The sequence below is a fragment of the Chiloscyllium plagiosum genome, unplaced genomic scaffold, assembly GCF_037043375.1.
Source record: "Chiloscyllium plagiosum isolate Xiang-an unplaced genomic scaffold, Cpla_swu_hap1 HiC_scaffold_5, whole genome shotgun sequence".
Classification (NCBI taxonomy): Eukaryota; Metazoa; Chordata; class Chondrichthyes; order Orectolobiformes; family Hemiscylliidae; genus Chiloscyllium; species Chiloscyllium plagiosum.
In genome coordinates, this window is record NW_028270143.1 from 62,162,407 (window position 1) to 62,185,469 (window position 23,063).

Consider the following 23,063-nt stretch of genomic DNA (forward strand, 5'->3'; position numbering starts at 1 on the left):
TTTCATTTAATTTTTATGAAAGGAATAATATGAAAACATTGTGATCCTTAAATTGGCAGTAATTAGTAAGCACATTTACATTGTAAACATTTTAAGTACCAAAACTGTAAGTGAAGTTGAAGAATTATTTATGATTGGTCGTATCTACAAGTTTATCTAGAGCATTTTCACCATTGAAATGAAATGAAGCAAGCATAATACTGTCCAATGAGTGCTTGAATACTTCATGTCTCTTGTTTTAACTGTCAGGTTTTTCCTGCCAATTTACAGTTCAAATCATATTTAGCAGGTTTCATTTAAAACACAATTTGTAGCGACAAAACACATCTCCATGCCATCAATAACAAAGGAAAGTACAACTGAACTATATTCAATCTATATTTGGGTCCTTGACCCCATGAAAGCTTTGTACTGTCAGACTGACTGTCCCACATTACGGCAGCCTCTCTACTCCCATGCTCCCAGATGTGCCCAAAGGGAGTGCAGGTCAGATTGCTGATATTTGGGACTGTATTCCCTTTTTTGAAGTGTTGCTTCTACTTGAAACACAGGAATAATGAAATTGCCAAACCAAATTATCTCTAAACCATAAGACCATAAGAAATAGGAGTGGAAGTAAGGCCATTCGGCCCATTGAGTCCACTCCGCCACTCATGGCTGATGGGCATTTCAATGTCACTTATCTGAACTCTCCCCGTATTCCTTAATTTGTTATGAGATTAAGAACTTATCAATCTCTGCCTTGGAGACATTTAATGTCCCGGCCTCCACTGCGCTCCATGGCAGTGAATTCCACAGGCCCATCATTAAATTGTCTCAGTGAATATCAGAAAGCTAACAATGATTGTTGTGACGAAATACAATATTGTTGATTCTCTTGATTCCCAATTTATACCCAGTAACAATGCTATAGCAATTTCCATTTATATAGCGCCTTTAACAAACAACAGATTCCAAAATGCTTCACATGCACGTAATCAGACAAAAAAATTGCTATTAGATCAAAGAAGGGTACATTCAGCTCAATATTTAGTCAAAACAATTTATTTTGAAGAGCATAGTAAAAAGGATGGAGAAGTGAGATTTAGAGAGCGAATTCCAGATTTCAACACTTTGTCAAATGAACAAATGGCCACAATCATGTTCAAAACATAAGAAGTTTAAAGACAGCAGCAATAAAAAAAAGTTCAAACAAAAATTATCATAACTTTCAAGATCGATATAATCTTGATGTTAAACTATAGGTTTAATGGAAGAAGCCAAGATGCTTTATAACAAATACACATTCTATGATTTGTTCTGTTAAATGTGTTAGTTTTTGTTTAATCTAGATATTATGTTGGTGAATGTCAACTTTGTTGATAATTTGCCTTTGATGTGCATTAGAATATTTTATTATATCACTATCTGAATGCAAGTTGATGGTGTTGGTTATACAAAGCCAAATAAGTCATAATAAACTGCAAGACGAGTCTGTACGTAACTCATTTAACTCAGTAAGTTAGGTCAGCCTAAAATGAAAGTGACAGAGTTGACTTGTTACTTTACAGAAAATATCAATGAGCTAGAAATTGGCCTCAATCTATCTAAGGTTGTGGGATCACAATTCAGGACCTCCCCTGAATAGGAGGCAGGCAGCATGCAGATTTTATATTAATTCCTCATTGGATTGATTTTAGTGTGAAGTCCTGCCAGCCCTGCACTGCTGGCTGACAACCTTTAAAGGTTTATTAGCACCCCATAATAGCACACTTATACACCCTCGAAAAGCAAAGTTGCACTGAATCACTTGTTGTAATAATTACAACATTTAAAATATGACTGGATGGGTTTACGAATAGGAAGAGTTTAGAGGGATATAGGCCAAATGCTGCCAGAAGGAACAAGGTCAAATTGAGATGGCTGGTCAGCATGGAATAGTTGGACCGAAGGGTCAGTTTCCATTCTGTATGACTCTATAACTCTTTGAGATCATGGCTCTTTAGTAGGGTATGGGAGGTCTTTAATGATCAGTGTTATAAGGGAGTGGGAGATGCTGGCAAGTGAGATCAATGCTCAGTGTCTGGCCCTGAAGTCCTAGCAGTGGTGCCCGAGCAATTGAATGACCTCAATATATGGGCTCTCAGCATCATGGGGCTGGCTTCTACAGAGTCTATAGCATCCATTATCCTTATGGCCATTTACAATGATAGTACATTGCAGACTTACACTTCTTCACAAATCCCCTCCTCATCCTGCTCTTGCTATGAACAGCTTGCCTTACACCCTAACTCTCCTTGCTTCACCACCCCTTGGGCAGGAATGTTTTCAGAAGCCCACAAAAGTTGTTTAACCAGCCACTGCACACCTGGGAGGATGAGGGACAGCAACCACATGCCACGTATAAGGAAGCACCAGCACTTGATCTGACACTCCCAGCCACCAGCTCAGATACTAGCACTGTACTACACTCTTAAGTCTGAGCAGAACCAAGGTGAACACATGGTGTGTCAGCAGGCATGAGGGGGAGAAAGGCAATTTTGAGTGCCAGCTCTGAGAGCTAGCTTGAAGACTAATGTTCCCTCTAAGCCGCTCCAAGGTTCCTTTGAGGTTCTACGCATGCCGATCGGTGCATTAACTTCCAGCTTCAGAATTCACTACCATAGAACAGATCTCAGAGGTCCATGTACTGAAAAATAAATTAGATGGAGTATTATTGAAGATAAGTTCTGCCACAGTGTATCAGATGAAAAATATTTAGGAAAATAGTGATGAACTTGCAAAGATGCTTTGTGAACTGGCAAACCTGCCAGACAGCCTGTTGTCAAAGGAGTCCAACTCCAACATGGCAAAGACATTACACAGAACTCAAATGTAATGGCCAACTCCTTGCCAGCAAGAGCTGATACAGCTGTGATGCAGTCTCCAGTGGCTGCTGTCTCAGTTTCCATTGCATCAGAGGCAAAAGCCACCTATTAGCTCATTTGCTACAGCAGTAGCTCAAAGTGAGTTCATGCAATCAATGCTAGCTCTCATGCAGGCTCAGACCACTGTGGATCTCAGTGCTCAATGCAGTCCCTCGGAGAAGTCCAGTAATCCATTTTACAAAAGATTCCTATAATTGCTGAGGGCTGCCCAGTGAGAGTGACAGAGGTTCCATGGAGACTGAACCTATTGCCCTCTCTCAGAATGACCCACCACTGAATCTCCACAAGTGTTTTTTGCTATTGCCAGTCCAAGCCAATTGCTAGCCTGTGTTGATGTGCTCCATCTGATGCTATGGCCTCAAGGCTCAGAGCTGCTCAGAGGCATCCTGCAGAGTCTGGTCAGTCTCCCCGACTGGAATTCATCAGCCTTCCACCAGTCTGTTCTCATCACTGGGGTAGCTCTGTGTCAGAGCATGATGAGAAGCAATGGCATCTGTAAGGCAAGCACTAAGGGAATACAGAAATTTAACATTTAATTTCTGTTTGTTTAATGTGGTATTGGATAAAAATGTTAACAAGAAAATTTTTGAGGGTGTCTTTTATTTTTGGGCAGTGGGCTGGAGCACACTGTGATGGAACATTTCAGATGGACGATATGATCAGGAATATCAGTGGAGATAGAAATAGAGTTAATCTTTCATTTCGATTGGATTTAATCAGGATCTGAAAACAGGAGAATAAATGCTCTAACAGTTTGTCTGGAGAATAAGGATGCACAATACATCATTTCTCCTCCTCCTGTGGTGATCTCTCAACTTCTGGCATACAGTGGTTGAACCTTCATGATAGCAATGATATGGAAGGTACAGCAGACCACCATGACCATTGACTATGATCTTTGAAACTCATTTGTGTACACAAGGGCCACACTCCCTTTATGCTACCAAGTTGTCCAATCACAGGACAGTCCATAATGCACCATGTAGAGGTGTGCACAAGCTGCGGTCTCTTTAAGATGTGCAATGGCTTGTGTCAGTCAAGATTGGGACAAAACAGGGCAATAGATAGGTTGTGCAAAGCAAAGCGGAATTGGAAGAATGCTGCTAAAGGGAGCTTCACAAGCAGCCGAGACAGTAGAAACATTACTTGAGCAGGACCATTGTCAGCTCTGTGATATTTCTTGGGGTCCCTTGGTTCTCAATACAGGCCAGTTGTCTTTTTGAATTGGACCTCACCATGCTGCTTGACTGTGGCTACAAGTTCTGTGGCAGTGCACAAAGTATCTCTGCTTCTGCATGCCACCCCATTACAATTCTCATTTGCATCCCATGCAGCAGAATTCTTCCGCCACTTCACCCTCTAATGAGTAGCATATCTGTTATGCCTTACATTCATGGTCAGTGACTCTTCACAGTATGATCCTGTTTCAACTATATCCTTCAAAGTACTTGCAGTGCCACTATCTCAACTGATGGCCATAAGTGCCAAATCAAGTGATGATGCCTCTTCAACAGACATTGTATTGTTCATCACCTTTACATAAGTCACACATTAAAACTACTCTCTCATGCATCTGTCATTGGATACTGGAGGGTTCAATTAACTCAGTGCACTCAATGTCAATGTAAGCTTCAGAATAATGCAGACAGCATCGGTTTGATTTCCATTCCAAAAGAGATAGATTTGGGACAACAATCATCACCCAGAACTGTCACGTGAAGGCAATGGTGAACCGCCACTGAATACAATCAGTGAAAAGAATGGCTCAGAGTGATGCATTAGGAGACAAAACAAATAAGGAACTGTCTTCAGACCATCCCATAACTATAGCTGCAGGCTTTGGACTCTTCCTTAGCAGAAATATCTCTACATCAGCCCATTGAAACCCTTTTTAATCTGAAAGACCTCTATTCGATTGTCACCAGCCTCCTCCTCCCTAAATTGCCTCTCCTGGCAACCAAAATATATTCTGTCTTTTTATGAAGCAGAAGACAACTCATTATAAGTGACTTGCCATAAGTGGTTAAATCACATTCTCCCCTTCACCCACCGCACATCCAGCCTCTTTACTACTATCCTTTGAAAAGATGAAATACAATGGTGTCATTTCCAGGTTCTGTACATTTGTATATTATGCACCGCACATTGGACAATGAAGGCCTAATTAAAATATTCAATTGAAAGAATTATAATTAAAAGAAAGCTCCACAAACTCCAAAAAAACTAACTTCTTTTCTTTCCACCTCTTCAACTCCTAACAGTACAACATAAGTTGTGTTCTGGGTAGATTTAACAGGCTTTAAAATGTCATGGGCAGTAATGCAGTACACTTGGAGCCTGAGAAACCACCAACAGAAAATAAGTGAAGCCAAGTCAGTTCTGGAAATAGAATTGGACTCAGGCCCCAGGCCCTACTGAGTAAGAGGTAATTCATTGCAACAACTGTTACAAGTATTTCAAAACAAAAATGGGGATGACTTTATTAAAGGTTTGATTTAATAATTTTCACAACACACTTGTCAGAACATTGCTGCAGGAGTTCCTCCAGGCAGTTCCTTAGGCCCAACCATCTTCAATTGCCTCATCAATGACCTCCCCCCATCATAAGCTCAGAAGTGGGGATGTTAGCTGATGAATGCACAATGTTCGGCACAATTTGCTACTCCTCAGACACTGAAGCAGTCTGTGTTCAAATGCAACAACATCTGGACAATATCCAGGCTTGGGCTGACAAGTGGAAAGCAACATTTATGCTATACAAATTCCAGGCTATGACTATCATGAACAAGAGACAATTTAAGCACCGTCCCTTGACATTCAATGGTGTTACCATCACTGAATCCCCTACTATCAACATCCTGGGAATTATCTTTGATCACAAACTCAACTGAACTCACTACATAAATGCAGTGGCTACAAGAGCAGGTCAGAGGCTAGGAATACTGCAGACAGTGACTCACTTCCTGACTCCCCAAAACCTGTCCAGCACCTGAAAGACACAAGTCATGAGTGTGATGGAATTCTCCCCACTTATCTGGATGAGTGCAGCCATAACAACACTCAAGAACCTTGACACCATGCAATACAAAGCACCCCATTTGATTGGCACTGCATCCACAAACATCCACTCCCTCCACCACCAATGTTCAGTAGCAGCAGCATATACTATCCACAAGAGGCACTGCAGAAATTCAGCAAAGATCTTCAGACAGCACCTTTCAAACCCATAATCACTTCATCTGGAAGAACAAGGGCAGCAGATATATGGGAACACAACCATCTTCAAGTTCCCCTTCAAGATACTCACCATCCTGACTTGGAAATATATTGTTGTTCCTCCGCTTTCACTCGGTCAAAATCCTGGAATTCCCTCCCTAAAGACATTGTGAGTCAACCCACAGCAGGTGGACTGCAACAATTCAAGAAGGCAGCTCACCACCACCTTCTCAAGGGCAACTAGGGTTGGGCAATAAGTGCTGGCCAGCCAGAAATGCCTACATCTCACAAAATGAATAAATTAAACAAAATGTATACAATCAGAGACTTTAGCAACAAAAACATGAGAAAAGGCTAAAAATATAATGCAAATTTGATTGGTTGGTTTTGTTTCTTTGGTAGTTTTCCTGTAAGTGCAATAATATTTGAGGCAATTAACTATTCAGTTTAAAGTTACTTGTTGAACTGAGAATCAATATTACATTTTAGCTAATCAAAATTTCAACTCTGGTCATTGCACAAGTGTGATGCTTTGAATGGTGAGGCACATTTACTCCTTCTCAAAAGACATTCATTATTCAAAAGACTTATTAAATATTGCATGGATTATTTTAAAACAGCAATGTGAAAAAAAGCATCTTCTGTTCCAAATAGTGTCTTCTCTCTGCTACTGTTCTCTCTTTTTGTTGCATTTTACAGAAGAGGTTCCAAAGGCAAATACACTCAGCAGAAAATGGCATCTTGAGGAATATGGTGCATAAAATTCAAATGGACATAAAGTGACGAGCTGTCCATTCAATGATTTCCACAAAGCTATGCTGGAAGTATTGATGCACACAAAGTCAATGCTACTAGTTTAATGTTTGTTTTATTCTAATACCAATTTGTTTAACTTTAGTGCATTTACCTTCAGTGTTGTTAATAGTCCTATTTGGTGTTGCACACTATCCTCTGAGACTGACAACATATAGATCCACATATGTTGAAAACAATTATTTTCTAAAATTCAATCAATAAACTAAAAAATTTACATGAGCAAAATACAGCAGATGCTGAAAATCTGAAATATAAAACAGAAAATGCCAGGATAATTAATGGGCTGAATTTACCATTCAAGTTGGGAGACTAACCATGAGCTGATTTCCAGGTTGTGAACCTCAATGTGTACATGATGGGACATTGGGCACAATCAGCAATCAATTACATATCTGCAGAAATCCTGAAGATGCATCTTTTTTAAAGTGACAACAGCATATGAATCCCATGGCATATGAACTTCCTGCTGCCATTCTCATAGAGAAATTGCAGAAACAGTGGAGGACCCATTCACCACTTGGAACTTCCATAGCTTTCCAAACATGCCTACCATTGCCTCTATAATTATGTTTAATTGGCATCCTCCTGCTGACAGATGAAATTTGTAAATTTGAGTGGTGACATTTCTGCTTGACTCTGAAAGTACAGATGGCTTCATATTTCCCATGCAGAAGAGAAGGGTACTCCTCTGTTTTGACTTGTCATTATCTTTGCGTCCTTTGTCATTGTTAAAATGTTTTCTACAATTTACGGTTGGACACCACATAATTTTTTCTAACTATAGAAATGTTTCTGTTACAATATGATACATTTAAAAATAAAATAAATAATGCTTCATTCAATATATTTATCTTCATAGAGAAGAAACAGATGTTGCATTATTCAGCAAAAAATTGTTCACAACATTTAATGAAGTCATATTTCAAGATGAAGCATTGAGTAAGAAGAAATATATCACAGGTCTTCCAGAAGATGTATGCAAGAATTAAAATGTAACAAAAGGAAATTATGCTCACTGATTAGAATTAGGTTTGTAAGAGGTTTACAAAGGTACCTAGGTACAGGAACATAGCAATAAATTAGATAAATAAATAATAAATAAACAGACCACCTTGGCCATCCTTCGCATCATCTTAGGTACAAGGTACCTAGGTACAAAATCTTAGGAACAAATTAGAAAAATAAAGAAATGAAAAAGTTCAGCATTACAATCCTTCATGCAGACCGTGCCAGGCCTTGCCACCAGATCATGCCGGGTCTGTCCCTTCCAGCCAGCGTCAGACCTTGATGCCCAACCACATCAAACTCAACTCAGGCTGCCTGTTCTCGTCACCACCGCAATCTGTAACTAATCAGAACTTATTATCTATTATTTGCATGTTATTCTCCCATCTTCTTGCGTAATTCATTTTTTCATGACAGAATGATCCTTTCCATTGCTATCAGACTCCAGCTTTAAGAAAGGGCTGCAAGCAATTACTGGACTTTTGAAAGATGTGCCTCGGTGTCTACTTGAACATAATTTTAAAGCGTAGGCAGGAAATTTCCACTCTTCTAGTTTTAATTTAATTTATTTAATTCTCAAAGTTGGACTCTTTCCCTATTCAATTAAATATGAAAATTCAGATCTTGTAAAAGGAGGATGGAACTGACTGGGGACAAAAGGGGACGTATGTGTGGAGGTGGAGAGCATGCCTGATGTTTAAATAAATACTTTGCATTTATCTTTAAAGAACAAATACTGTCCAAGTCTTTGCGAAAGAAGAATTAGTTAAGCTACAAGATGGGTTGACAATTGTTAAAGAGGAGGTAAGGATTAAAATCAGTAAGTCCTTCAGGACTGGATGAGATGTATCTGAGAATGTTGGGAAAATAAGGGTAGAAATTGAAGAGGTAATGCCCATAATTTCCCAATCTTTGTTAGGTATGAGGATTGTGTCAAAGAGATGGAGTTATTGGGGAAATAAATGTAAGGATAAATCCAGTAACGTCATGCTGGTCTGTTTAACCTTAGTCACAGGAACACTTTCACGATTAATAATTAGGGACAAAATGAATAGTCATTTGTACAAATATGAATTAGTTAAAGAAGAACATGGACTTATTAAAGACAAATTGTATTTAACTAATATGACTGTGTTTTGTGAAGGGTAGAGAATGTTGATAAGGGTAATGCAGATGGTGTGGTATACATGAAGTTCCACAATACATTTGACAAAGTGCTACTTCAAAGGATAATCAGAAAGGATGAATCCCATGGCTTAGAAGGAAACAAGGCCAAAGTTGGCTAAGTAACAGAAAATAGAAAGTGATAGTCAGAAGTTGTTTTTTGCATCTCTAAAGTTTCCCGTGGGTCAGTGCTGGAAGCATTGATCTTCTTGTAATTATAAAAGAGCATAATTTCAAAATTTACAAATGATACAAAACATGTAAGTAATGAGTGTGTGAGGAGGATAATGATGCACTTCAAGAGGATATAGAGAGGTTCCTGTAATGGACAAGCAGGTGGTTAATGCATTTAATACAGAAAATTGTAATGTGGCACATTATAATAGAAAGGAAAGGCAATACAAAGTAAAGGGTACAATTCTAAAGAAAGTACAGGAGCAGAGAGAACTTGGTGTATGTAAGCTTAAATCAGTGATGGAATAAGGATAAAGAGAGAAAGTGCTTACAAAGTCATACTACATCCTACGTTTTACAATAGAGGCATAAAGTTTTAAAGCAAGAAAGTTATGCTGATGCTTTATGAAACATTGATTCTGCCTCAACTAGAATATCGTGCACAGTTCAGGGTGTATATGTGAAATATGTGAAGACTTTGAAGTGGGTGCTGAGAAGGTCTATAGGAATGGTTGCATGGATGGGATGTTTCAGTTACATGGATTGATTTGAGAATCTGGGATTGTTTTTCTTAAAGAAGACAAGTTTGACATAATTGAGATCAAGATCAAGATCCAGATAGAGTAAATAAGAAAAACTAATCCTTTTAGCAGAATGGAAAACAACAAATGCTAGTCCAAGATCCTGCTACAGCTATTGGCATAATTTTTTTTCTGTCCTGTCATAAACACTCACAATACAAACAAAATTCCATGAATGGTTCAGGGTACCTTGCAGTCATCTGCTGTCAATAACATATACTAATTTTAAGGTTATAGTCCTAGAAATAACTGATCTAATTTATTTTTAAATCCCTTCATAAAATAGATCAATATGCCACTAATTTGAAAATCAAACTCTTTAAAAAACTAAAACATGATCTGTCAAGCCAGACCAGATTTCAATCTGGGATCTGAATTGTCCATTTGGAAACATAACAAGTTAAGCCACATCCTGGATAACATTTTCTTTTCCAGGCACATTTTTAAATTGTACAGCTGGAGGATTAAACTCCACCAAAATAAATGCAAGTTCTTTACATGATTGCTTTTCCAAAATAAAATCAAAGGTTTCTGATCTAAATAGGTAAGTTTTCTTTCCATATTGTTAGTGATGTATATTTCAGAATGATGTTTGACAACACATGACTCAATGTTTCTTTCTCTGCAATTGAATATTCCTGAAATGAAGTCAGTTCCTTTGAAAAATAACTGACAGACCTTTCACTCCCCATCTTGTCATCTTGTAATAAACTGAATATCAAACTAACGTTACTGGCATTGACTACTAGTTTGAATGGCATTTCATAATTCAATGCTGCTAAAACCAACACATTTGTCAGCACATCTTTCATTATCAAAGACACTCTGACAGTCTTGTGTCCATTCAAATATTTTGCTTTTCTTGGACACATTTGTTAAAGGAGCTATGACAGTGCTGAAGTCCAGAACAAACATCCAATATAATCCATTCATGCCAACATATCTCAAATGTTTGTGTTTGTCCTAGGCACAGGAGAACTCAAAATAACCCTCACTTACACCTCTCTTGGTACTGTTCTGTCTTGTCCAACAGTCTGTCCCTAATAAAATCACATTTGCTTTGACAAATTCACGTTTAGCCAAACTCATAATCAAATTGGATCTCTGTAGCTTGCAAACAACTCAGTCAGCTTGTGTAAATTTTCTTCCCAGGTTTGACTCAAAACAGTCAAGTTATTGACATAAATTGTATAGTTACATAGTCTTTCATTTACTTTATTAGTCAATTGTTGGAGCATTGCTGGTGTATATTTTATTCTAAAAAGCATGACAATATATTGACATAGTCCCTCTGGTGTTCCTAAAGGTGATATTTCTTTTGCCCTATAAGAGAATGGAACTTGCCAAAATCCTTTTCACAAATAATTTTTTTCCAATTCTTCCATGCAGTCTTCCACTCATGGAATAAAATGATTTCACTTTCATTTCAAAGTAAATTTTGTGATCATCAATACAGAAGTTACATAACCCATCTGGTTTAGGCACCATCACAATGGGTGACAAAAATGATTTAGTTCAGTAATGTCATTGATGTAATTATTCATCATGAACTTTCTTTCCCCAAGTTGGCTAATTTCATTGTATTGAGACTGTAAGGGATTGAGTCTGTAAGGATGTTGTTTTATAAGTAATACATCCTTTACATTATTATCATGAATGGACAAGGAAGTTTTTCACCCTAATCACACAAATCAACTCATCATTTTGTATAGCCTCTGTAAACCACTTCAATAGTATTTTAGAAAATAGGATATTATGCTATCTAACATTTCAGTCTCTGGCTTATCTAATCTAATTGTTGGAGGATCAACTTTTAAATTGTCAATTTCAGCTTTATTCTCCAATTATTCTAATGTTTCTTAGGTGAATCCTTATTTCTTTCTCCGCTGTTAAGAACATTTTTGTCCTCACTGTCATCCCTGTCATAATATCTCTTTAACATATTAACATGATCCATTCTCTAATTCTTTCTCCTTTTCTATTCATCTCATTTTTACTCACGTCGCACTTGTTTCTCTTTTTCTTTTGACTCAAATCTGTTCATTTCCAGTTGTATCCTAACTAATGCGAACTGTGTCATCTCAATTTCAGCTTTCCTTTCTTCCAATTCTAAATGTTAAATGATCACTCCTTCTGATAAGATTTTTTTTTGCCCATCTTCAATTTATCTGGTTACTTTCTAAGTTCAGTCAATGATTTCAAATAATCCACTGTTACATTTTCCATTCCTAGAGAAATCTTACAAATATGCAAAATCATCTTCAAAATCTCTGCAATAAACGTTTTCACAATGCAGCCATTTTATGTTCAGTTCTCCACATACCCATTTCTTTACAAGAGATATGAATCCATCTTAAAATAATTAACTTTGATGCTGGGTGAGCCCCCATTAATTTTGATCTGGGATCTGACTTAGAAAAAATGACAACTGCAGATGCTGGAGATCAGAGTCGAAAAGTGTGGTGCTGGAAAAGCACAGCAGGACAGGCAGCATCCGAGGAGATGGAGGATCGATGTTTTGGGCATAAGCCCTTCATCAGGGATGTGGGTGGAGCAGCGGGGGGGGGGGCTGAGAGATAAATAGGAGGATGTGGGTGGGGGTGGGAGGAAGGTAGCTGGGAATGTGATAGGTAGACACAGGTGAGGTGTGATAGTGATAGGTTGGAGGGAAGGGTGGAGCAGATAGGTGGGAAGGAAGATGGACAGATAGGACAGCTCAAGAGGACAGTGCTGAGTTGGAGGGTTGGATCTGGGATGAGGTGATGGCGTTCTTCCTCCAGGCGTTGTGTGGCTTGGATTTGGCGATGGAGAAGTCCTCATCGATGGACTTGCATGTCTTTGGTGGAGTGGGAGGTGGGAGCGGAAGAGTTCGGCCACAGGGTGGTGGGGGCATTTGACACATGTCCCAGAGATGTTCCCTAAAAACATTCTGCGAGTTGGCGTCCAGTCTTCCCAATGTAGAGGAGACCACATCGAGAGCAACAGACACAATAGGTGAGGTGTTTGGATGTGCAAGAAAATCTCTGCTGGATGTGAAAGGATCCTTTGGGGCCTTGGACAGAGGTGAGGGGGGGAGGTGTGGGCATAGGTTTCACATCTCTTGCTGCAGAGGTGCCAGGAGTGGAGGGTGGGTTGGTGAGAGGCGTTGACCTAATGAAGTAATCACGGAGGGAATGGTCTCTGCAGAAGGCAAATTGGGGTGGGGAGGGAAATATATCTCTGGTGGTGGGGTCTGACTGTAGGTGGTGGAAATGGCGGAGGATAATGTGCTGTATCCAGAGATTAGTCAGGTGGAAGGTGAGGACCAGGAGTGTTCTATTCTTGTTGCGGTTGGAGGGGTGGGGTTCAAGGCCAGAGGTGCGGGAAGTAGAAGAGATGCACTGAAGGGCATTGTTGATCACGGGGGAGGGGTATTTGCAGACCTTGAAATAGGAGGCCATCTGGGATGTCTTGGAGTGGAATTGCTCCTCCTGGGAGCAGATCTGGTGGAGGTGGAGGAATTGGGAGTAAGGAATTGTATTTTTACAGGAGGCAGGGTGAGAGGAAATGTAGTACAGGTAACCATGGGAGTCAGCGGGTTTGAAGTAGATGTCTGTGTTGAGTCAGTCACCAGAGATGGAGACAGAGAGGTCCAGGAAGGGGAGGGAAGTGTCGAAGGTGGTCCCAGTGAACTTAAGGTCAGGGTGGAAGGTGTTCATGAAGTTGATGAACTGTTCAACCTACTCGTGGGAGCATAAGGTGGTGCAGAGACAGTCATCAATGTAGTGGAGGAAAAGGTGGGGGATGGTGCCAGTATAACTGCCGAAGATGGACTGTTCCAAGTACCCAACAAAGAGGCAGGCATTGCTGGGGCCTATGTGGGTGCCCATGACTACCCCTTTGGTCTGAACAAAGTGGGAGGATCTAACTTATCCAGTAGCTCAGTCAACTGGTATCCTCGCAATGCTCTCTCAATTCATGCTACTAAAAACCAATGAGTCATTTTATTAAATTCCTCGAGCTGCTTTTAAAGCTTTAAAGACTAGAATAAAATTTATCTTCTCTTAATGTAAAGGCTACTATTTAGTTAAGCAAGGGTACCAATTTACAATATCCAACAAATGCTGGTACTTATGAATGCAATCCCATTCGCAACGCAGGGACTGCCTGTAATTGCTAAATAGACTTTATCAAAATTAATTCTTCAACTCTCCCACTCACACACTCTCAGTGCAGAACCATTCTATCATGAAACATGTGTATGGTTATATGATATAAAATAAAAACAAAATGTGCTGGAGAAATTCAGCAGATCTGGTAGTATGTGTGGAAGGAGGATCAGAGTCAATATTTCAAGTTTAAAATGACTGTTCTTCAGAACACCTATAGAGGTATAGATCCGTATGATTATATATCCACATTACCCCCATTCCATGTCACATTGGTCCCAATTTACCAACATTTACAAGCAATATTCAGAGCATGTTCATTATCATTTAAAATTAGTTGAGAAGACATTTGCCCCTTTGGGCCAGTTTCTATTATTGCCATGTTGGGGATCACTTCCTGGGTATAGTTATAGATCATGTAAGAACAAGCCACTAGAGAGAAGTGTGTCTGTTGGCATGCAATGTCATGATAATCTGAATTAGTTTTCCCACCATAGTAAATTCTAACAAGTCAGAATGCAATAGAATTGAGTTTTAGTTTTGAAAACCCCAGGTCTTTGATTTGGCCCAGTCATTGCAATAGCATTATATAAGTTTATGGCCTCAGCCTATGAGATTTTCATTCACAAGCCTTTTCAGAGTCTACACTCCCTACAGTAGTCAAGAGCTCAAGTCAGACCATCATGGGACAATGTCTAAATGCAAGCTGTGATCTCTTGCATTTTTGTCACAAAACTGTGAAGATTCCAAGAAGTTTGGATATTAGGATTCCAAAGTGACTCTACTTCCACTGACTTTTCAGGAACCAAGTTAAAAAGACTCAACCTCTGAAAGAAATAATTTCTTTCTAACTCTATTTTAAATGAGTGATCCCCTTTTTGTAAGCAGTAATCCCTATTTCTATATTCCCCCACAAAGGAAACACTCTTTCCAGATTGAACCTGTTGAGATCCCTCACAGTATTATACACTTCAATCATGCCACCTCTATCTCTTCTAAAATCCAGAGGACTCTAGCCTAGCCTATCAAACCTTTCCTCATGAGATAACCTGTTTCTTCAGGTATTATCTGGTTAGCCTTATTTGAATTCTTGTGACACACTTACATGTCTTCTGAAATTAGATCAATACAATGCAGAAAGCTCCAAATGTGCTTTCACCTCTGCTTGAACTAAGTGAAGTATAATCTCCTGGTTTTGCATTCAATTCTTCTCATAATAAATGACACATTATGTTGGTTTTCCAAATTATTTACTGCACTTGCATATTAACCTTTTGTAATTCATGCACGAAGACAAACCTTCTACATTTCTTTGTCAAAACCCTTTGTAATTTTAGATAATTGATGTGATCTTCTCTTTAACATTTCTGTTCTAATGGAAAGAGATCCATTTTGTCCCAATTCTGTTTGGGACCAAAGCCTCTCTGACATTATGCCAGCGATCTCTTCATCTCTCTTTTTTGTAATGGGATCAATTTATATGCAATTAAATTTAATTAAAATGTCTTGTTAAGCTCAGGCATGCAAACCCTTCAAAAAGCCCGAAAACATAGCTCTTGCAGAATTTGTTGTCTTTCCAATCGGGTGCTCAGACTCACTCACTCAATTCTGTAAGTCATTCTCCGGCAATTTGAGAGTGTTCAGTGTCAACACACCACTGTTAAACTCACCAAATTGCAATCATGCTTCAATTTAGTACATCTCTAACCTCTCAAGCTTCAGAAGAATCAATTCATATGATTAGCTCCTGAGTTATTGGCAGCTACATCAGTGATTTATTTTTGCACATCACACACTATCAGAATACTTATTGATCTAAAATAGTTTTAATCCAAAAGAACAATGCTTCACAGCTACCCACAGTGTTCATCTTGTGGATATATTGCAGTACACATCCCCTGGAGATTGCTCAGTTGAATCAGTAGTTCCTTACTTGTTCTGATATCTTGCCAAGATTTCCGCCTCTGCACACTCAAGAAATGTTATTCTGGTTCTGTAGTGCCCTTCCTTCTTTTAAATTAAATTGCCATCTGCATTCTGTGATCATCTCTGTATTTAATAACTCAAAACCATTTTATTGCACTTTGAATTAGTATTTATATTTTTCTTTAGCCACCAATTAAAAAAGGGTTATGCAAAACAAAAATTGAAAAACATGTGTTAAGCCTAATTGGGTTAAGCTTCTACTTTGGTTGCAATTATCCAGATGTGAAATGTATGAAAATGCTTTGGTTTTTTGATGTGAAGTTATGGTCCTCATTTATACTTGTATCATTACAAATCTAAATTATTGCAAGCATTAGCACAATTGGGCAGCACTTTCAAACGGAATTATTTTTGTTCCTAAAACAACTATCGCAAAGGCATAGAGTCTTAGAGACATTGAGTCATACAACGCAGAAACAGACATTTCAGCTAACCAGGTTTCCTAAATTGAACTAATCCCATTTGCCTGCATTTGGCCCATAGCCCTCCAAACCTTTTCTATCCGTGTACCTGTCAAAATGTCTTTTAAAAGCTGTAATTGTCCTCACCTCTACCACTTCCTCTGGCAGCTCATTTAAAACATGCACCACCCTCTGTGTCAAAAAGTTGCTCCTCAAGTTCCTTTTAAATCTTTCCCATCTCACTTTAAATCTATGCCCTCTAGTTTTGAACCCCCATACTTAGGGGAAAAAAAGATCTTGGCAATTCCATCCCTCAAAGATTTTATAAACCTCTATCAGGTTTATAAAACACTCAGCCTCCTATGCTCCAGGGAAAAAAGCTCCACCTATCCAGCCTCATCTTATAAATCAAACCTTCCAGTCTCAGTAATACCTTTGTAAATCTTCTTTGCACCCTTTTCAGTTTCAATAACACCATACCCATAGCAGGGCAACAAGAATTGTACACAATACTCCAAAAGTGGCCTTACCGATGTCTTGTACAGCCATAACATGATATCCCAACTCCTGAACCCAATATCTGACTAATGAAACTAAAGGTGCCAAGAGCCTTCTTCATCACTCTGTCTACCTGTAACTCAACTTTCAAGGAACTGAATACCTGCACCCCAAGATCTGTCTTTTTGACAACACTCCCCAGGGCTCTACCATTAACTGTGAAAGTCTAACCCTGGCTCATCTTAGCAAAATACAACATCTCATATTTATCTAAATTAGACACCATCTACCATTCTTCAGCCCACTGGCCCAGTTGATGAAGAACCCTTTGTACTCTTAGATAACCTTCTTCATTGTCCACTATACTACCACCGTCAGTATCATCCATGAACTTGCTAACTATGTGTCCTATATTCTCATCCAAATTGTTTATATAAATGATGAACAACAGTGGACCAATCCTTGCAGCACACCGCTGGTCTCAGGTCTCCAGTGTGAACAATAATTTCTACTAACATCCCCTGTCTCATACCATCGAGCCAATTTTGTGTCCAGTTGGCTAGCTTTCCTGGCATCTCATGTGATCTAACCTTATCAACTGGTCTACCACACAGAACCTTGGTGAAGGCCTCAATAAAGTCCATGTAAACAACATCTGCTGCTCTGCCTTCATCAACCTTCATCACCTCTTCAAAAAAATTCAATCAAGTTTGTGAGACATGATTGCCTCATCTCTCCTCCCCCCATCTCATCCTAGATCCAACCCTCCAACTTGTCACTGCCTTCTTGAACTCTCCTATCTGTCCATCTTTCTTCCCACCTTTCTGCTCCACCCTCCCCTCCGAACTATCACCATCACCCCCACCTCCATCTACCTATCACCTTCCCAGCTACCTTCCCCCAACCCCACCCTCACTCTCCTATTTAATCTCTCAGCCCCCTTCCCCCTCACATTCCTGATGAAGGGCTTGTGCCCAAAATGTCGATCCTTCTGCTCCTTGGATGCTCCTTGACCTGCTTTTCCAGCGCCACACTTTTCGACCATGATTTGCAACGCACAAAGTGATCCTCACCGCTGACCACCATGTTGCATAAAACTGGTTGCAATACTGCTCACCATAAGATAGGTTTGCTGCCTCCATCCTCTTTTAGGATACAGGAACTTCTTGGTTTTATGTGGTAGAGAAAGACCGCATGCAAGTCTAAGAAGAGGAGGCTCTTGTTTTAAACAATATAGGATCACTGATGATCTATGGTTCCTTAAATGGCTGAACATTTCCTGTTAAGGTCCCTTGTTCACACCAATTACTGTTGGCAAAAAGGTATCAACCATCTAGCACAGAGACATGTATTGCAGTTGTGACCTACTACACTCGGTGGGATTATTCCTTCCTGTGTGCTTCTTGATTGACCGTTGTATGTAATAGTGAAGTAAACACATTGGTGGAAATAGGAATTTTTGTCTTCAGCATTGTCCCCAATAGCAACTCTGATAGTGATAAACCATACTGCAGCATGTTGGATCAGTAAATTAGCAATGCTGTATAGAAGTATAAAACATAAGAAGGTTACAAAAAGATATACTTAGGTTGAATGACAGGATAAAGATCTGGCAATGCAGTAAAATGTAGGACAATGTGATTTTGACTATTTTGTTAGGAAGAATGAAAAAGACACATTTGTCTAATTGGTGAGAGATTGCAGATCTTGGAGATGCAGAGGGATCTAGATGTCCTGCTACATGAATCACAAAACGTTAGTATGCAGCTGCAGCAAGAAATTAGGCATGAATAGTAGAAAGTCATTGTTTCTTGGAAGAGAAATTGAATACAAAAGTGTGAATGTTATGCTTCAATTATACAGGGCTCTGGTGAAACCATAACTGGAGTACTGTGTACAGTATCAGTCATCATATTGAAGGAGGAATTTAAATTCCTTAGGAAGCATTTCTGAGATGGTTCACTAGAATAATAGTTAGATGAGTAGGTTGTTTTATGATGGAAAGTTGGACAGGCTAGGTTTGCATCTACTAGAGTTTGGAAGAGTAAGAAGTAGAATTATACAAGAACCTGAGGGATATGGCAGTATGTATGTGGACTGGATGTTTCCTAATAAAAGAATAGGGAAATAGGAAACAGAACTAGCGAGCAGATTTTAAAAATAAAAGGACATCCATTTAAGACAGGGGTGAAGAGTTTATTTTTATCAGAGAGAGTTATGAGTCTTTGTAACTCTCTTTCTCTAAAGGAGGTGAAAGATGAGTCTTTAAGTATTGTTAAGAAAGTGATAGAAAGACAATTGAACACTTTGAGGTTATTAAGGATAGGCAAGCATTTGAAGTGATCAGGTGACCCATGATCTTACTGAATGGTGGAATCGGAGCAGGGGGCTTAGTATCCTACTTCCGCTTGTAATTCATCTGTTTACATATACATCTGTAATTTATTTTTCCATTAGACTTTGTCTCCTTAAGCTTCAAAATGTCCCATTATCAATTTAATTCTTGCTTCATGACCTCTGTATACATCACTTCCCTTACCTATGATTTTCCTTCGCTATCCAAGCCTCCTGATATTTGCTCACAATGGTATCAATTGTGGCTTAATCTAGCTTTCTTATCCTTTTTCTCTTTCTTTCCTTCAGTTTTCCCAGGCTGTATCTGTGTACTTTTTTTTTGTTTTGGTTTTCCCTTGACTACCAGGGATTTTAATTTTATCCCCTGAACCTTCAATGTCAGTTCCCTGTCTTGCTGAACACTAATTTGGGACTGTTGCTACAGGTCACCAGCACTCAATACAATAAGTAACTGCTTTGGAATGAGTAATTGTTCAGCTCCAAGAAATTCCTAACTCTTGTTACTGTGCATTTCTGATCAGGACTAACACACTTTTATCATTGACAGTAGGTTCTGCCTTTTTGAATTTTGCCATGAGCTTTCTTATGTGGGGTTCTTGAATGTTCAACTCTCCCTACTGCAGATTGTTTGCATCAACAGGATTTTTAATGTTGTGTGTGAAGAAATTTTCAGGCCTTTATCACTGCCAACATGTGACATGAGGCAACTAAATGGTAGATGTACCACTCCTCACCATGTTATATAAGCAATCCTCATCACTGATTATTTTACCTAATGAGGGTGTATGTATTATAGTTCTCCATGATGTAGATTTGCTGCTTTAATCCTCTATTAGTAACGGAGCCAAAAAAACCCCACAATAAATTCCATAATTATGACTTCCATAACTCAATTAGAACTGTGAACATGAAAAGTTACCAAGTTCAACTCGTTCATAGTCCTCAATACCACTGCTCAGCCTGTTTAAACCCCTCCCACAAGTCCTTACATCTGATAAACACATATAACAGCTTCAAAAGTTTATGTTGACTCCTTTAATGATCTTCATTGGGTATCTATTTCACAACTTTTTGTGAAACTAAGTTTACTCCTATTCTCTTTTTTGCTTAATTCTTTGAATACTTACACCGTTTCCACCAGACCAACTTAGTTGATACACATTACAGTCTTAAAGACTTCAATTAAATCAATTCATGGTTCAACTTTTCCAAAGGAAACAGTCCAAATATATTTGACCTTTTCTCATAACCTAAACTCCTGATGGCTTCTTTGGCATAACTCAGTACTCTTTCAAACATTGTAATATCCTTCCTATGATTGAGTGTCAAGATCGACACACAATACAGCAGATGAGATCATAACAATGCCTCGTACAACATCATACCAACTTCTTTTAATTTATGCTCTCTCGCCTAAAGAAACTTGGTAACCTACTTCTTTGTCTTACTGGAACAAAGCAAAGAGTTGTATATATATTTCTGATATCTTAAAATTCATACCAGGTCTTCAACTCTTGTGGAAAATTGTTGCATAAATGTTTTCCAATGGAATTCTGAAATAAAAAAGATTCATATTTATTTTTCATGTTTTCATATTTTCCTGTATCTCAATAGGTAACACTCACAGGGTTTTAAGTAACTTTAGCCCTGAGCTCTTGTTCTAATATCATATGACAATGTATTATCTTCTCCCAACAAATCTTCAAACAAATATTTTGAGAACATTATGTTTTGTTTTGATACAATATTCATAAGGCCAAAATAAAATTTTAATCAAAATAAAAATACTGTAAAAGTGGCATATTTCATAATAGCATGATTAAGTTATTTGTCAGCCTCTTAGTGTCTTCACTGAAGATTGTGTATGAAAGCCACAGCTTCTCTCAAGCTGTGCTTGAACAGCATACTTTTTATCTAGTGACAGAAAACAGCGTAATTCAATATGGTGTAGAAGAACTAAATTCCCTTGACATATCAGTGCTGTTCATTCAGCTGCACGATAGAATATTTTTCTTTAGATTCTTGCAGCTATAGCTGTTTCATTTTTCACAAGATATTTAAGGAAAGCTAGAAAACAAATTTCAAAAGCTTCATTCAGTTTAAGCTTATATTAAAAGGTTTTTTTAAAACAGCAAAAGGCTGTTTCTATAATCACATGAGAGAGAGAAAGCAAGAAACAATGGTAATATGTACACATTCCACATCTCCTGTAGCTTTTATTTTCCATTCTAGAAACTTCAGAAAATATTTGAGAGAGGAATACGTTGGCACCAATTATTTGCGATCCTTGCTTATGCACTGCTATGATTGAATTTAGCCATTACAAACAGGTCAAAAACGTAGGTGCAACTCTGCCTCAGTAGGCATCTAGTTCCCATCCATTTACAGGATCACTATCCTGCCTCCAAGATGCGCTGACCAATCTCCGCGCTGACTGTTTTTCAGTCTCAGCAATGCTACCATAATAAGTGTCCAGAACCAGTACTGCACCCAACTGTTCTAGACTCAGCAATGTACACAACCGAACAAGGTGATTAGGGTTTTGGATTATTGAGAATAGTTGTTTTGGTAAAGAGGGGGAGTAGGACAGTGCAGCAGAGGTGAGGGTAGAGATCGTCTGCCATGGGACCGGCCATTGCCATCAGGATAGCTCCCCCCACCCCATGAGCCACAGAGTGCCAATTTAGATGGCACTCACCTATATACCACCTTTTTCATTCTGGTGTCACCACTAACTGTAATGTCATGACATACATTATGCTGAGCTTGCAATATTTCTCAAGGTCTATTCTAACTCATGCTTTTTGTTTCCCTAACATACTTCGCAAGCAATAGAGCAACTGTTGAATGACTAAGTTGATGTATCGTTTAAGAGAAGTGAATACTTTGAGGATACTCGCCCACATAACTCATTGACATTCTGCACAAGTGCAGACACAGACATCTTGTTAGACACAGGTTTAGAGACAGTTAGGTTGTTACATGATGAGGAGCACATACATGCAATCAGGGCCAGGTGCTGGACACAGGGATAACAATAGACAGCTTCTGTTGAAGGATGCAGGACACACCAAGCTCTGCTCAACTGCTTGTAAATGTTGATACTTGCAGACTCATTTGCAAAGAGGAAACATATGAAGCAGCAACATGTCAGCAATTCTACAGGCAGTGCACACCCTTGGAGAGAAATTAACGGGTCAATCTCTTGCATGAGTGTGGTGATGTCTCCAGCATTTGTTTTGATGACCATGTCCTTAGAAAGAGTGGCCATTTCATGTGCCATTAGTTATGGCGGGCCATTAAGTGCACACTGGCTCACACCAGGAGACTACACATTTTGATGGCCCCATTATAGAGAAGGGAGGAAGGTCTCACCATAGTGATTTTAAACCTTCACTGACACATGGTCTAGTGAGCTCCTGTTTGCTTTGTAAGATAACAGACATGGCTGGGCACTCTACTCATGGTGGACCCATTTCTCAACCATTGCCCAGCCTGCCGCAGACAGGGGCCCACATTTGCCTCCTGACCCAATGAATGAATCTCCTCCTGCACACATGCAGGTGATTGTCGTGGAATAAATGAGTCATGACAGATCACAGGTTTTCATGCATGGACTTGCACTATCACTTTCTAGTGATCACGCTGGAGATTGAGAGAGTCCCTTTTGTGATTCGTGAAAACTGCTGATTGATCAGAGAGCACTTTGATTGCTACATGTGTCTAAAAAGTACTTGCCAGTTCCATGATCCTATATGTTCCCTTAGTGATGTAAGTTCAAAGTTTGGAAACTTATGGAGACCATGGAGGTCT

General features: G+C 39.0%; 1 protein-coding gene across 1 annotated transcript in view; it reads right to left on the bottom strand.

Moving 5' to 3' along the window:
* Positions 1-2,653: 2,653 nt before the first annotated feature.
* LOC122549914 (receptor activity-modifying protein 3-like) overlaps positions 2,654-23,063 on the bottom strand; it is a 205,241-nt gene continuing 184,831 nt past the window's right edge. The window contains exons 6-7 of the transcript XR_015757209.1: positions 20,751-20,803; positions 2,654-2,668 (exon numbers count right to left, since the gene is read on the bottom strand). The gene's annotated coding sequence lies outside the window, so the exon portion shown is untranslated. The remainder of the gene's footprint in view (positions 2,669-20,750; positions 20,804-23,063) is intronic.